Below are 17861 nucleotides of genomic sequence, written 5' to 3' on the forward strand. Positions count from 1 at the left end.
TTTGGCAGTGACCAGGATTAGTGCCTAGCAAGAAGAGTAAGAAAAGAACCAATTAATACCATACCCCAGTTATTTTCCATTCCTCCTACCCCATTTTCCATATCCTATACTTGTGTCCATTCAGTAGAAAGTCACTGCACCACACTTTCTGACAATGTCAGTTATTCCAGCTGTTGAAATCTCCCTGTGTAGCAGAGGGACTCTACTGACAGCTGTTTCAGAGAACAATAGCTAAGCACAGTTCCTACAACATAGCAATGAAATCTATTTCTCTCCCTCAGTCACTCTGGTGACCAGCATTGTGTCTGACAAGTGATGAGTGTATTACACTAAATTCAGAAGCATGTTTAAAAAAGCATTGGCCCAGTAAAAACTTGGTTTATTCTTCCCTCCCTCTGGCATATACCCTAGAACACAATCATCAAATGTTAAAAAGATTGATTTTGATTCTTTTAACTATTACATGTGGCTTTTGCTTACCATTAAGATATTTTTGGGGGGAGAGGTTCTAGGGACATGTATCCTCCCTCAGCTCAGAATTACCTCTGTGGCTTATTTCCCATTGTTTTACAACTGCATAATGAGTAAAAAAATCTTCACACCTGCATATTTAGCATTGCAGATGCACAGTACCAATATTTCTGCTTTGTTTAATGTTTGGCACAGTTTCAAAATACGTGCCCTATGAATGCTGTGGCCAAATTTAACTAAGTGGTGTAAGCCTTGAGTATTCCCTCTACCTGGGAGCAGAGCCCTGTCTGCAGTATTTTCAACAAGCTGCAGTCTTGCTGTTTTATTTTATATGATGGGTTTTGTGAGGTAATCTTAACAGATCAGTGCTAGGGTTAACAAGTTGAAAGAAACCATGTCAGCACCTAGCCATGAACTTGCTGCCTTTTGGGAATATGGTGAAATGGCAAAGGAAACACAGTACACAAATGGTCTTGGTTCTTCTATTTGAAGAAACACTCAAAATAGCCTGTGCACTCGTCCTTCCCTTTGGAAGCCAGAAATTAAGGGATAATTGCACCAGCTTTTATATATCACACAATTGTAAGGGTCATAGTTCTACTTCTTATTCCAGAATTATTGTCCTAAAATTACTTTTTTTACTTTTCACTTTCTAATTTTCTTTCTCTCAGGTGCTCCTCCCTAGCACTAATTTGTGTTTTTAACTACTTCTCTTTGCCTATTAGCTTTGCATTAGTACCATGGGCAACAGGTCTGCTCAGGGGACAATGAAGCCCTCAGTGCAGTGCACGGTGCATTCATCCATCTGTAACACCAACAGTAGGAGAAGTGCTTTGGAAAAGGCTGGGAAAGGATGTTACTCATGGAAGGATACATCTCAGCTCTGCAAACTACTTTGTCTTTGTAAAACAGCTGTGGGGGAACTGTGGTGGAGTCAACAATAGGGGAAAAAGAGTAAGAGATATGAAGTGTTTAAGAAGAAATTGCCTGAATACTGTTTCTTCCTTGTTACTGTGCAAGAGAAGAATATGAGGAACAATTACCACCTGAAAAACATAAAACAGCAGAAACACAAGAGACAAAATGCCCTGTTTCTTATAATCAAGATTAAGATTTCCCTATAATCAAGACAGCATTGCCAAGTCTGTTGTCAATTCTATTTCCACAAAAATAGAGGATTTCCACCAAAAAAAAAAAAATCCCTTAAAAGCTCTCATATGGAAACAGGAAATCAAAAGAACTTTCTGGAATGCTTTCTGCACAGAGCCATCGTCTTAATTCTTAAATCACAGCTCTTCATTGAGACCCTTTCCTCAGAGAAAAAGAAGTTATGACCAAAAAGTACCACAAAAGACAAATCTCTGGTGAATGGCTGAGCTTTTAATGACTGATGAGAACAAGGAATAGAGACTCTGAATTAAATAATGAGCAAAATTTTGATGTCTATAGCACGAAACCAAGAATGGATTTAAAAGACAGCAGTCATGAGGCCTTCACAGAAAACACAAAAGATTTTAAAATATGAACTTGAATCAAGTCTGAAGTTATCAGACAGACTTCTTATCTGCTATAAACTGATAATAAAGGAGGAAAGATCAAGCACACTATTATTGCTAGGACAAACTCATAAATTCTTAAGGAAAGAAAGAGAGATAGTGTATTGGGTTTGCATGGCCAGGTTTTGGTAGTGGGGGGCTGCAGGGATGGTTTCTGTGAGAAGCTGCCAGGAGCTTCCCCCACGTCCTACAGAGGCAATGCCAGCTGGCTCCAGGACAGACCCACTGCTGGCCAAGTCCAACCCTGTCAGCAATGATGGTGGCACCTGAGGGGTGACAGACTTAAGAAGGAACAGGGGGGGAGAGACTTACCACGCAACAGTGACTGCAGCCAGAGAAGAGTGGGAGTGTGTGCGAGAAACAGCTCTGCAGGCAGCAAGGTCAGTGGACGAAGAGGAGGAGGACGTGCTCCAGGCATCAGACCAGAGATTGCCCTGCAGCCCCTGGTGCAGACCTTGGTGAGGCAGCTGAGCCCCTGCAGCCCATGGAGATCCTTAATGGGGCACATTTCCACTGCAGCCCATAGAGAACCCGTTGCCAGAGCAGGTGGATGCCCAAAGGTGACCCTGTGGGAAGCCTGTGCTGGAGCAGGCTCCTGGCAGGACCTGTGTACCCATGGAGAGAGGAGCCCAGGCTGGAACAGGCCCCTGGAAGGACTTGTGGCCCCGTAGGGAACCCATGTTGGAACAGTCTGCTCCTGAAGGAGCTACACTAGAGCAGTTTGTGAAGAACTACAGCCAGTGGGAAGGACTCACAGTGAAGAAGTCTGTGCAGGATTGTTTCTTGTGGGAGGGATCTCACTCTGGAGCAGGGAAAGAGTGTGAGGAGGAAGGAATGGCAGAGATAACCTGTAATGAACTGACTACAGCCTCCATTACCACTGAGGAGGAGAAAGTAGAGAATTTGGGAGTAAAGTTGAGCTTGGGAAGAAGTCAGGGGTGCAGGGAAGGTGTATTAAGATGCAGTTTTATTTTCTCATTATCCTAATGTGATTTGTTTGTTAATAAATTAAACCTATTTCACTAAGTTGAGTCTATTTTTCTTATGATGGCAACTGACAAATGATCTCTCCTTGTCCTTATCCCAACCCACCAACCATCCTTATGTTTTCTCTCTTTGTCCTACAAAGAGGGAAGAGATCAAGCAGCTTGGGGGGACACCTGATGGCACCTGGTGGCCACCATGGTTACAAAAATATTTGAAAAAAAAATTCCTCCTTTATATGTGCTCATTTACCTTTTCTTTGTGTATTCACAGTCACTGTATTAGAGCAGTAGGATCTCTAAATCCGGGCTCAGCATCCTCACCAGAAGCCTGTGCCTGCTTTCTGCCCCATGGACCCCAGCCAGCAAAGTCATAGGAGATCTGTGAATATCAGGCAGTGAAGTGCAGACCAGGGAGCATCCTTCAAAGATGCTTATGCTGCCTTATTAAAAATGCAGGGAAGGAAGAGTGGACAGGAAGAGTAAGTTAATGGTCAGGCAGCCTCAAAGAAAAAGGCTGGAACCTGCCTTTCTTTCTTTTTCTTTTGTGGCTTCTTTTTTTCTTCTTTTTGGTTGGTTGGTTGGTTGTTTGGTTGGTTGGTTTTGTTTGTTTGGGTTTTTTTGTTTTTTGTTTTTTTTTTAGTGGGGGAGAACCACAGCTCTTTAAGTTTTAATGGTTTAAACCAGAAATGGGAAAGCTGGAACAGAAAAGTAAGGGATGTTCCCTGCCAGGGAGGGAGGGAACACAGGCAGGGACTACCTTCAACATTGCCTGCAATTAAACAGGGAACATCTCAATTTTAAATATGTTGCTCTGATTCAATTGTTCTAACTTGCATAGCTCTTCAAGAATTTATTTTCTTTCTTTTCTTTTCTTTTCTTTTCTTTTCTTTTCTTTTCTTTTCTTTTCTTTTCTTTTCTTTTCTTTTCTATTCTTTTCTTTTCCTTTCTTTTCTTTTCTTTTTGTCTCTTTTCTTTTCTTTTTTCTCTTTTCTTTTCTTTTCTTTTCTTTTCTTTTCTTTTCATCTGATAATACAAACAAAAGGCAAATGTAACAAATCTTCACTGCCATTGGTCTTTGAGAGCTGCAATTCTCCCTCTCCAGGACTGATGCAACACAATCACACCAGTCTCTCAACGCAGCCACCAGATCCCCCCTCCCACTCAAGAGGACCCAGGTTCACTGATGAGAAGTGAACAGTATAGGCAGAGGTTTAAAAATGAACTATCAGATCTTAAGTTGTTTACCAATTGTTGAATTTATCTTAAGTTGTTTACCATTCTCTTGAATCTCAAGGATCTTTGTGGCGGCTGAGGCACAGATGAAACAGAAATCCTTGCTTTTGTGGCAGACTCAAGAGTTGAGACAAAACATTATGAGCCCACCCAGGAACGCAGCCCATCTCTCCTGCCTCCTGCATCACCTCCCTTGCCACGTGAGGAAGGAGCTAATGGCTGTTCCCTTGACCCTCAACTGGTCTGCCCATGGGAGGGAACAGCACTTGTGTTGCCCTTTCCCACCTGCTCTGGTGGAATAGGGCTGGAAGCACTGATGTGATTTACATCACCCCCAGAAAGGTCTCAGTAGAACCCCGCCAGTGGCAAGGCGTTGAATTGTTCTGAGAGTGAAGGAGAGGGAAGTGCTCGTATTGAGCTCTCCACTTCGCTTTACAGAGGACTGTCAGCAGCACCATCTTGTCCTGCTCCCTGCCAACGTCCTCTCCTGACTGACAGCAGGGTGCTCACTGCTGAACAGGATACAAAATGAAGACCCAAGTTTACAGCCCATGATAAAAAAGGAGGTCACACTAGAGAGCATGCCTTGAAAGACAGCAACTGCCATCCTCATATTTATTAAAGTGATGCTGAAAAATAAATCTGGGTGCAGTTCCTTTATCTGCTGAGAGCCTTCTGCACAGCACTAAAAGGATTAGAGGGGCGATGGAGGGTGTGGTAGTTTGTTATTTTACAGTTGGTTCTTCTGTAGTATGTTTTAATATTCCTCGTTATAAGTTTGTAATGGTTCTGTCTCTGTACCCCATTTGGCTTCCCTAATGGTTCAGTCCTGAGTTGTTTACCACAGTTGTCCCCACCAAAATGTATGTCAATCCACATGTCAATCCACCTGTATACCTCCCTTGTTCCCTTGTCCCACCCCTGTCTGTCAAAGATAGCGCACTCCTTTGGTTCTGGAGTGTTCCCCGCCTTTCATCCCTTCCTCGAAGCAGAATTGGGTTGTAAGGATTGCTCCCTCCCCGTGTTGGATTCTATTGGGGAGCTCTTACCCTGCACCCCTCCTCTAATGCCCTCCTATTGGTCAAAGGTTGTGTCCTCCCCGTGTTCCTCCCATCCCTATAAAAATAGCCCCTTCAGGTTCCGATTTGGTTTACTTGCTCTGCCCCATCTTCGACAATAAACATTTGGAGACTCAGACAAGTGTCTTTCCTTTATTCCTCTGCCTCGGTTTCCCCGTGCCCTGTGCCTCTGCTGTGCTACCCATACCACAGCAATCACCACCACCCACAAAAGTCTCAGCAGAGACTTGGGGGCGGCCAAGCGTGTGTCTGCCCTGCGGCCACAAGCGGGACAATGAGCCGGCCAACCTCCGTCCCGTGGCCGCTGAGAGCCAGGCGCAGGAGGGATCTATTCTGTTCACCCCTCCTAAATCTGTACCTTTGGCAGCATGCAGGATGAAATTGCTGCGTTAGGGATGGATTTCCACACAACTATTCATCTGGAGACCCAGTTAGAAATGGCAATGGACACCCAGGTGTTGGACTATCACAAAGCCTGGAGTAGATTTCATCGAAAATGCTGTGAAAATAAGACAACTGCAAATACAGGGTCTCTAATCTTGTTTTCTCCTCTGTAGCTTAATGGGCACATTTGTGCTACTCCTTTCTTGCTTCTGCATGCCTGCATGAAGGTGTTCCTGACCCAGAAGGCTGCAATCCTGCCCCTTGCTCCCAATGGGGCAGTGACAGTGGCTGGGCAGATCCAGGGTGGGGTCCATCAGTGTGGGGAATGCTGCTACACCACCACATAAATGGGGACCAGTGCTGGATCCCAGTCCTGCCAAGCTGCTCCTGCACAGCCAATGGAAGCACCCTGGCTCCTCTGGCTCCTCCTCCTCCTCTGCAGCAGCAATCTCTCCTCCCTGAGACAGGCTGCACCCATGAGTAATGGTATGTGGATGCAGCAAGAAAAACCTACTCCACCAGGCAGGGCAGCAGCTCTATTGCATTGCTCAGCAGCAATGACAGTGACAAAATCCGGCACTAAATTATTTGTATTGAGCACAGAATCCATAAAGGTAGCAGTAAGGGCCAGGCAGAAATTATAACTGCATCATCTCTACCTCTTGGCTTTGTTTTTATCATTGAGACCTGAATCTTGGAAAAAATGTTTACCCCAGAACTGAGTGGGTTTATCTTTGGTAAGAGCTTCAGTGCATAGGATGATGTTTACACACCCATTGTTCTTTCGCAGCTTGTGATCCCATTGGCCAGAGCAGAGAGACTTTGCAAAGATGTGGTATCCTGACAAGCTTTGAGAAAATCTGTGGCTGGGTAAAGAGGAGAGACACAAAATGCTGTCACACACAGTGTGAGTTCTGCAGCCAGCAAGTGGCCACAATTCCCAGCAGCCTGTGGCTGACCTGGCACTGAGGGGACTGTGGGACACAAGGAGGAGCAGTGGTAATATGGCTCGGTGACACTATGAGAGAGATACGAGGGAGTTGTAGCAGAGGGAAGCAAGACATCTATAGCAAATCCACCTTTGCTAGGGATAACTGCCTTTCCAAGGACTATGAGCATGGAAAAACACTGGAAACATGATCTTAGAAAATTGCAAAGTACTTGAAACTAAGTCCTTTATATGTGTTATTTTTAAAATCTCAATATTCTTAAGCTAACTTGATTATTTTGGTAGCACAGATTGTAATTTCTGGGTACTTTACACCAAGCTAGTCTTTTAAATGAATGTCAGTGCGTGTGACAATTTTCAGGTACCTCTCTCTTAAGCACTGAACCCTGGAAGTTCCCCTTCCTCTTCCTCAGCTCCTGCTGGACTGGCTGGCTAGAACATAGACATCTGAGGATATCTAAATCCAGGCAATATCCCTCCTCTTTAGTGCTTTTCAAAGCCCCTTAGGTATTGGTATCTGTTTGGCCATAGCCAAATTTCCAAGCTACTGGCCACGTTGCAATAGTGGCTTCTTGTTTTCCCTTTGCTGGAAGGGGTTCCCAAGGGTTTGTGCCCTGAAAGCTCAGGGGATCACAGGACAATCTGCAGAACTATAATTTCTGGGCTCAAATATTCATTCTTGCTCCATTGGAAGTGTAGGATCCCAGGAGTGAAATCTGTGGGGTGCCACAGACATTCAGAGCTTCAACACTGCATGTCAAGGCAGCCACCACTGCTTTCTGAAAACTTCAGAAAAATAAGAATGAAAAGCTGGAGCCATTGACCATTCCTGTCAATTTATTGTCATTGCTTGTTTGTTTCCTCTTCCCCAAAATTTTTAAATGTCAGGCAAGTGGCAGAAAAGTGTAGAAGAGATCATGTGACATTTCCAATTTGCTTCTGCATGAGAACTGTTTAGAACAGTCACAGTTAAAAGAAAATACAAGTATAAACAAAACAGTATTTAAATGGGTATTACCGTAAAGAAAATAATACCCTGCTCCATCTTTTTGTCTCTCAATAAAGTATATTTTACATCTGTCCTTTGCCTGGCTTTATTGCTTGAGTCTTCAAGCATTCCAGTGAGTGTACACCAAAGAGGGAAGTGCCAGCATGGGACCCTGGTTTACACCAAAACCTCTTCCTTACTCTTTGTACAGCTCATAAGGCAAGAAACCCTTGCCTCTGATCAAACTGGAATATATTTCATACACTGCGTACGTCTATCCACTGTTCCCACCAGGCACAATTTTCATAGCACTGCCATAAGCTATTGAGGGTCTTTTTGCCTTCCTGTAATCATTCCTGACACTTTTTTCCAACAACATAAAGACTATGAAGATAGCTAGGAGTGGGTGGTATTCCTGTTTTTAAGCTGAACAGAGGAGGGAGAGAGTTTGTTTATTCTAGGTTTCCAGTCTCAAGTGGCACCAGTTGTTTTATTGTATTGTTCCTTTTCTGACAAGTTATTTTGAATAAACAGAGCTGCTGTTACTGCTGTTTAAGGTGGCACTTGTTACATACTCAGCTTACATCCTCCTTAGGCTCCTTTGATGTCCCCTGTGGTTGTTTCTCAGTTCCCTCTTCCTTTTGAGATACCTCTGGGTCCTTGTTTCATTATGTTGAGTCACGCATAAGACAGACCGGTGTGCTTGTGGTGCAATGATGAGGCTGGTACTGAGCCTGCACTGTCTGTAGTAGTTTATTATTGCTGCCAGTGAAAAAGAAATCTAAACCTGGCAGCTCAGCCTGCTGTGAATCAATATTTTACAGGTAGTGTACTTTGAAGAGATGACACAAAGACAGACTTGAAGGAGGAGAGGTGGGGGAAGGGAGGAAGGAGAGGAAGAGAAGAATTTACCTTGGCATCCGTTGACATGCTTTTCCACCAAAAGTGAAGGAAAACAAGCACCAGGCACTGGCGCTGAGGGTCTCTCACATAACAGGACTCTGCAGCCTTTACAGGACCATTTATTCCCTGGTTGTCTTCCCTGCTATTTTTCTGCTGCAAACAAGATAAACCCCAGAAGCAATCAACTTAGCAGAGACAGAATCTGCACTTTGGGATGAGTACAGAGACAGAGAACAGAAAGGTACCCCCTTGAGGGGATCCTCAGAGCAAGAGTTTCTGAGTAACAAAGGACGAGGGAGGGAAGGGACCTCCTGTGCCTTTTTCTACTTCTGTCTTCAAGCTCTTGGCAAAGTTTGTTTATTTTTTTACTTTTTTTCTCCTTTTTAGATTGATCTGATTAAGCAATTTTTAGTTCTTTGTCACAGTACAATGAAGGAGCTTTCTAAGGTACCGTATGGTATTAAAGCCTTTCATTACTTTGTGCTGGCCACCCATTTTCTTCCTGGTGAAAATCAAGATATCAGTTACAATCTGCTAAGGCCTAAATGGCCTGACTCCAGATTATCAGAGAAATGATCTCTTCCAACCTGCCTCATTTGTGCATCTCTTTTTAAATAGGACACTTTGGCTGTTTAACTCAAAGGCAAAGCTGGCAGGAGCCAGACTCAGGCAGCCCCTCAAACTCTGCAGTTCCCCGCCCCTGGAAAAAAAGCTGGAATCCTTTTTTTTAAAGTACATAATACTGGCTTCTCTTTTTTGCCTTCGTTGTTATGACATGCATAAGGCTTAAATATCCTTTCGGCTGGCACCTAGAATTCAGCAGTCTGACCAGCTGCAGGCTTCAGCCTCCAGGGTCTGTTCATCCACTATCAGAGGACTGCAAAATCCTAGTGGGGACCCCAGAGTAGAAGCCTTATCAAAAATATGCAAGGTATAATGTCACAGTGACAGATGCATATCATAAACACACATGGGGATGTCAGTCTTGCATTGAAATGAATATAGTGGTTAAAATTACAAAGTAGTTTGTATTTTACAGGATTTGGATCAACATGTGAATGGAAGGGGGAAGGAGAAGTCTACACCTCAGTATTCATTAGCACAGGGACAATAAATTACAAAATTTTGACTAGCATACCAACAGTTCCTATGTTTTATGCTGAAATCTGAATAACTTGAAGCTTTCTAGATGAAACTAGAATCATATTTCTCCACCTGTGCAGAATTAAGCTCCAAATGAGAAACATAGCTGGGAGATTTAATGCAGCAACAAATCCCTAGGGACAGAGACATAACTTTACAAAGATTAAGAAGTTTGCCCGCATTAAAAAAAAAAAAAAAAAAAAAAAAAAGACTAAAGGTTAAGTTCACATTTCCCACAGTAATTTAGAGATTCTGCATTCTTACTTTGACACAATATGTATCAGAATTAAAAATATAATGGTTAAATACCAGATTACCTGTTTTTTTAAGTTTATTGTTATACTTATCAAGAGAAGTCAGTCAGACTAAGTCTAACTGAGAGGATACCTGCAGCAGAAGAAGGAGGCTGGGGTCTTGAAGGTATCATGATATCTTTCTGAACTTGAAGGCTGACTTGTAGTTGGCAAGAGATTCCAATAGTGGACACACTTGTGTCCAATATAGGAAAAGTACTTGTGTTTCAGGGAATCCATCAAAAAGAAACATAAGGTCTCTAGTTCTAACACCCTCATCATAAAAATGTGTATAACATAATGTTAACATAACACAATAGTTCAAAGACACACTGTGATGATAATTATTAGTGATAGCACATGAACCCTACAAAGCAATTTTGGTCAGGTATAAAAGGATTATTTGATCTGATCATAGAGAGTTACAAACCAAATTACTTCTGATACAAGAGATGTTATTAGTGATCTCCATGGCCTCCCCGACTCATCTAAAAATTATTTTACAAATTTGAATAATGGAAAGTGAAACAATATAGATTTCTACTCCGCTTTCCCAAACTGTATAGATTAAAAAACCCTTAATCCACATGTGTGTACCTAGAATAATGACTGATCCAGGCTTACTTTTAAGTCTGCACTCCCTGATGAGGTTGATAATGAGCTGACATGAATTAAAGTAAATAAAACTCATGAGACCTATAACCTGGAACCTCTGTGCCTTGGAATTGAGGTCTTGATAATTGCTTAACTAACACCACCACATCATTTTAAATGCTGAATTACAAACAATTTCAGAGAATGCAATGCTGTGCCCATGACATAACAGCTGTGAAGTCTTACATGCAAAAATTAATACATCCCTGCTGCAGGTTAGTTTGACTCAATTCTTCAAACAATATGAACACACTTCCCCTAAGAAATGCACGACTGGCATTGTAAAGCCTTCAGGTTTCTCTTGCAGCAGCCCCTGCAGACAGACAATACGCTGTCCCACGTGCACAAGCATCTGCTGACGGAGTCTCCCCGCTCCCACCCTCCAGCCCCCCTGCCCTGCCCACGGCCAGAGAGAGGACAAGGCTTCGGCCGCAGATACCCGATGCTGGAAAACAAACTGAGTTCACCAGTGTGTCACTGACCCACAAGGGGAGCAGAGGCAGCTTCCTTTCAGTCCTTCGGGGTCATCATTAATAACAGATGGGATAAGCCCAGGGCTGATGCAGTGCTGCTCACCAGCCCATCCCAGGGTGCTGAGCAGTAGTGCTGGCCCCAGGCTGCAGGCAGGGAGGCTGATGTGCCCAGGCTTGCTCAGCAAGCTGGTGACAGGGCTGGAAAGAGCATCTGGGTTCCTCAATATGGTCAGTTTTTCTGTGCAGTGTCCTCTCCTTATGCCCCCAGCCAATGGGATGAAAGTTTGAATGGAAAGAGAGATATTTGAAGTGCTGGAGGAAAATAGAGGAGGAAAAACCAGACAGTGAAATTAAATGTATATCTCTATATCCAGGTCCTATGTTATACAATGACTTTAGACAGACAGACTTTATATCAAATGGATGAACACAGCATACTGCACATTGTTACCCTTGTCCATGGTGCAGACATAACCAAAGCATTTTCCTTCATGCTCAAACTTTTCAGAGACAGGGCTGTCAGTTCAACTTTGCCACCCTGTTTAACACACAAACCATCATCCACGCTAATTTTTAATTTTTGAGTGGTGTGAGAACATCTCACACATCAGCATCCTCTATCCTTTCCTCTGCCCTTCCATGGCCTGCCTATTTATAGGCTTCTAGCTTCCATCTCAGCAAACCTTGCAACCTTCTGTCTCCTCATAAGACCCAGCAGCTATTTTCTACCCCAAAAACTCTCGGGTTTTGGAACTGAATCTCACTGTTTATAGTTGCTCTTGGCTGACCATTAATCAGCTGGGTTTCCATTATAGTTATTTGTTTACCTAGTGTGAAAACCTAGTATCTCAGTGCAATTGCCTGGCATACACTGGATACTTAATATGTGCTCTTCATAAATTATTGAGGTGAAAGTCTTTCCCTTCAACTTGTCCTACTAAAACAATGACTGTTTTTAAAAGCTACCTTTGAAACTTTGACAGTATTATAATTAAATCTCAATTGTGGAAGTCAGAAGTTATATACCAAACTATGAAAAAGACATTAAAGGGTTAATTTCCAAGGTAAGAAGAAGGATCTATTCCTCAGCTGAATTTTCAACTTTCTGTTAGTATTCTATTATTTTCTCCTTATGTTTTCATCACTGTAATCGAATTCCATTTTGTGGATATTTTGGATGCAGAGTTTTAGGCTCAAAGAGTTGAAACTGCTCTATTTTTTTCATGTCAGCATAAAAAAAGGCTTTTTGTTTCTCTCTTTATCTGTATTTCTACAAAGTCACTGCTTCAGTTGCCTCGACTGCTGCTTCCCTGTGTGAGCTGAGGTGGTCATCAGAGCCCACACAAAGCCTTCCAGCTCTGAACAGCCCACTGGTGCAAGCAGAACAGGCAAGGGCCAGAGCACACACTGCACCTCTCTGGAAGAAGGTGCCCATGAGCAGTCCTTCAACACACTTTAGCTTCCAACAGGACAGGACAGTAGTCACATTTTTTCAAATACCACCCCACTGAAACTCCTTGAATTAATTATAAGAGCCAGGATAAGGCCTTAAACCTATAACCACAATCAACTTTAAATGCTAATACACAGTATTTCCTCATTCAAACCAATGCCAATTTTGTTGCAAAGAGAAAATTAGATGTATCAGAAAGCTCTAAAACTGTGCTACCCCTCACCTCATATGTTTATGTGAAACAAAAGGAATAGGTGCTCCTTTTAGACTTGCTTGAATGGGCTGGCTTGTTGAAAGGCATTTTTATCTATTGTTTTATGTAGTACTTGTGGATTTTAAGAAAAAAAAATTGTTTACATCTGATTTTCCCTTTAAAATCAAAGCAAATTTGCTGGGAACAAAAAACTCATATCTTTATGAATAACATTGTTATGTTACGTGATTTAGCTTTCACACTGAGAAAAACAACTATTTAAAAACAAGAGCTGAAATAATTGCATTTCACAAGGGTAACGTTATATTACACTGAGCTCTGAAGCTCACATCGTTGTTACACTTAACTCTACCCTTCACGGTAGTTGTAAACACATCATCGTATCTGCTCAGCTGTAAGATGCTGGATAGGAAAAGAGCTTTGAAAGGAACCAACTTGTAAAAAGAGGGGACAATTCTGTGACTCTTTCCCTGCCTCCAAGAGGAGGTGCATAAGCCATTTTCATTCCTATGGCTGTATTCTCCAAATGTGAACAGGCAGTCTCTTTCCAATGGACTGATGACCACTGGCTAGTTTGGAATCTGCTGGGGGCAAAATAGGAAACTGAACTGCAGTGCTGCTGTCAAAGACAGGAAAGGCAGCTGTCAGAAGGATACTTACCTGCTTTAGAGCCAACGACCAGTTGCAAGGCTTACTAATATTGCAAAAGAGCAATTTACCCAATCCCTGCTTACAAACCCAACAAACTCAACAAAAAAAAAAAAAAGAGTCCAGGCACTCTGCCAATCTGTCTGAATGAGAGTCCCAGCTTCAGTGAAGCACTGTGATATAACAGTAGCACAGTCATTATGGACCAAGCACCAGCTATTTTTCAACCCCTCTGAAATCATCAGGCTTCCATCAGACAAAAATTGAAAATCTGATACATACAGATGTGGAAGAAAATCCTTCCCTTCCCCCATATGAAAGGTTTGCCCTGGATTTTGCTTCAGGAGCAAGACTGGATGCATGGATGTGTGCTACTTTATATATTCCTTATGCTGTATTTATTGTGTTTATAGCAGCCAGGATAGTAGACAGCCAATGAATTAACATAGCAGCTTGCAAAGCTGGTGTGAAATATTATTTTATATACAAAAATCTATCTGAGATCAAAGATACAGCATCAAGCCCTATGAGGCTGCCGGTTGGAAACTCAGTTGATAAAGGGCATAAGAAACAGCCAGAAATACTGCATTTAAAGAGAAACTCAGCTTCCAAGTGAGCCAAGCAGGTATAAACTCCCTTGCTGAGAACTGCAGATCTAATCTAATCTGCCCACCCATTTATAGGATGCTACACTTGCAGCATTTAAGCACCTCACAAAGATAATCACAGTCATAAAATAGGCACATGCATGTGGTCTCCTAATCCACACAGTCCCCATTTCCTTTCATTCCAGCACCAAAATACCTGCAATAATATACGTACGCCATCAGGACACAAGGCTATATGCAGGCATTTTGGAAAAGAGGCTGTTTTTCTGCTATGATGAAAGTGAGAAATACCTACATTAATTTTGTATTTATGCCTGCTTCTGCCCTGCTGTTTGCTATCCGGTTTCAAAGTGTTGGCTGCTATCAGGGTTTGCCACACACTGCAGGAAAGCATTCGATGACTTTTGAGAGCTCAGCAGCTGATATTCACCTGAAAACTCACATATTAAGTTTGGTTCTCTTCAAACTGGGCACAACCACTCTTATCTTAAGGCAGGATTGTGTCCCTTCAGTTGGACAACCTCACTGAGCAGGGAGGGACATAGTGTTAGCAAAAGTAATGCCAGCTCCCAGAAACAGATTCATCAGTGACAAATCAGGCTAGCTCACATCCCAAGGGAAACGGCAGACTGTGAGCCAGGCACGGGCAATACAGGTTGTTTCTTTTTACACTGGCCGTTGCCTATAAAATAAATAATTCTGTAGTGTGGCAATGCTGGTTTGAGTCACTACAGCTCACTCTGGGCACTCTGCTGTGGGGGAGCAAACACAACAGACCTCCCAAAGCAGCACATTTGTGAACAGGAGTGGGAGCCAGTCAGCCAGCAAGAGTCAGGTCAGGACATGTGTCAGGTCTCCCAGGTCAGGGAAGGAGGATGTAGGCTACTGCCCAGAGCAGAAGCAAAGCACTCACAAGAGATGGATAGGGGTTCAGCTCACTCTCCAGTGGTGAACCCTTCCTCATCACACATTCACTTTCTACTTCTCATCCTCTTAGCATCTACAAAAAACAGTTAATTTTCTTTCCTTACATCTTTTAAATACAGATCAATTCTTCTGTCCTAGGAAGATACACAGCTGCATCTTTGCAGAAAGCAAACGCAAAGAAAACGCACAGTATCTCCAATACAGAGTATTCTGATCTGGAAGCCACAAATCCCTAGTGAAGAAGAAACCAATCCCTGTAAAGGAATATTGGAGGAAAGCAATTGGCCAGTGCTTGGCTGGCTATCCTGCTTCACTTGCCAACAGATGATATGTAGGTTGTCAGGAGTCAAATAATTCTATTAAATTTAATAATAAAAGCTACACAGATTGCAGGACATTCACCTTGACAAACCTCCCACAAGGAGCCCAAAACTAGGTTCCATCAAAATTTAGAACCGAGAAGTTAACCTGTAGGAGAATCTGAGCCAAACTGCCCCCTGACATCACTGAGGGATCCCAATCCCTACTCTCCAGTCTGTGCTCAGGCCCCTCAGGTTTATTTTGCCTGTCATTCTCTGCAGCACTCCTGCTCCCCAGCACATCCTTTTCTCCCTTGGGTGCCTTGTAGTTCACAGGGGAGCTTGGTAAAATCAGCAGCACCAGCCAGTACTAAAACAGTTTTGAAAAGAACACTTGAATCACATGTACAAAAGCAAGAACACAAGATACAGGTAAGATACACGGCTATGGTACCCCAGATATCAGTTTTCCATAGCACTGTTTGTTCCTCATTAGTAAACATTTTCTTTAAATTATCTTGGATACTCATTAAATATTATCAGCTACTTAGAACCAAAGGATAATTATGAGTTTAATGAAGCGTGCTCCAGCTTGCTGAAGTCTAACGTTTGTTTCTCTGCTGGGACTCCATTTTACTTTGCACTTATCCTTCAGCAAAGCTCCTCTACAAAGTCACTTTGGCAATAAGAAGTATTTAATTAGATTAATGAATTTTTATCACCTCTCCTAGGGATTAGGCTTGTTAAATCCTGGCGACTAAAGAACAACAGATTTTTTATTACTAAATGTTTAGGGATGCATTGGTTGTGTTGCTGTGGCAGTCCTCATAAGTCAGGCTGCTTTGGGCAGTTCTACCTTGTATATCCCTCAGTAGGCGAGGGATATTTGGCAGTGACAACCTGTGCCTTCAGTTAAATCACAGACATCAAAATGCAAATTAGGGTGTGCAGACTCCAGACAGGGTTTCCAGCAGCTGACTTTATTTCAAAGTTTTCTAACTATCTCTGTGGGAGGATTAATGAAACCACTTATCATGGGGTCCTCTCAATTTAAGAAAAAAAAAAAAAAAAAAAAAAAAAAGAAAAAGGAAGGCTGACAATCTGTATTTGGCTTTGCTCACTAGCTAGAGAGCTCTGCTACTGTCTGTGCTAACTCTTAGTGTATTTGCACCTTTGGTTGCTTTCTGTCATAATCCTAGTTACAGCTTGGGAAACTGGTTTTAGGTGCTGCACTGAGACAATAAGGAGCATGGCCCCTCCATCCCAAGGAGTTTCCCGATAAAAGATTCATCGTGTCATGTCACACAGGATGATATGAAGTACATTTCTTACACACCAGTACTCACTGATGAGCCACTGGGCTCCCAAGACACAGCCTGGAAAAAAATTTGGGCCCCCCTCACCAGTGCAATGGATGCACTTAATATCCTGATCACATGCACTTTCATCATCCTGATCATCTGCACTATCAAAGCATAGTTACACTTATATAGAGATGCACTGAAGCAATCTCACAGCACAAGCAAACAAGCTCTTAGATCTGGATAGCTGAGTCCCCCTCAAGAGTGATGAAAGTTTGAAGTTAGTAATGAGACTTTCCAGTGGCTGACTCTAGTTACCAATGCAGTGTGGGGAGAATTTGTGTGATTTGTGTGACTCAAGCCTTGTTTCAGCTGCCCAAAAGTGATGGTTACCACTATTGCTCAAGTAAGACACCATCCAAGAAGGTCATTCACAAAATGCCACAAATTTTAAATAGTGGTAAATGGGCCAAGAAACATCAACCATACAGCTAATGGAATTTCTGTTCCTAAATCATTCAGACACTTTAAAATCTCCACCCTAATGGAGACCTGCCAGACTTGAAGGACAGGCTTCATATTAGTGTTGGGACCAGAATGGCAGAAGTCCTGCCGGTCACAGCAGGGATCAGTATAGAGTTATCATCATTCTGGATTGGTCCTTAAACATGAAACATTAGTATCACATTTCTTCACTCAGTACAGCCCAAAATTCACCTGCAGAAGCTGAGCATCAAGCATATAGGTTCTTCTCCTCAGCTGGGCTCTGATGGCAGCCTTGCTAGCTTCTCTGCTCACGAGAAGCCAATGCCACTTCCCAGACAAGCAGCTTCAGAGAGTTTGCAGAAGGACAGGAACTAGTGGCAGCCAAAGAGACAGCAATAACATTGATTTTGAAAGGCTGTCACAAAGCAATAGGGAACAGAGAACATGAGGCTGGTGTAAAGAGATGACTTTTTTAAGAAATCGTGTCTGTGTGATTGCACCTCTGCACAGGTCTGATGGCCGTGGCCAAGTCTGTGGGGCCATGCAGGATTTCATTTGCAGGCACATGTGCCACCAGCTGAAGGTGCCAGAGCACCATGGGGTCGCCAGTGCTCCACACACGCTCCCTAGGCTCAGGCAATTTCCCGGGTGTCTGGATGCAACCATGCAGCTGTCGGCCCTCCCATCCACGGAACGGCTGCATCCAGCCTCACCAGCTAATGTATGCACACTTCCCTGCCCATCTGTCTTCAATAATCTGTCCCCCAGGACCAGGAGAAAGAAAGAATAATTAAGCTGTTCCATTAAGGAAAG

The sequence above is a fragment of the Anomalospiza imberbis genome, chromosome 3, assembly GCF_031753505.1.
Source record: "Anomalospiza imberbis isolate Cuckoo-Finch-1a 21T00152 chromosome 3, ASM3175350v1, whole genome shotgun sequence".
Taxonomy (NCBI): domain Eukaryota; kingdom Metazoa; phylum Chordata; class Aves; order Passeriformes; family Viduidae; genus Anomalospiza; species Anomalospiza imberbis.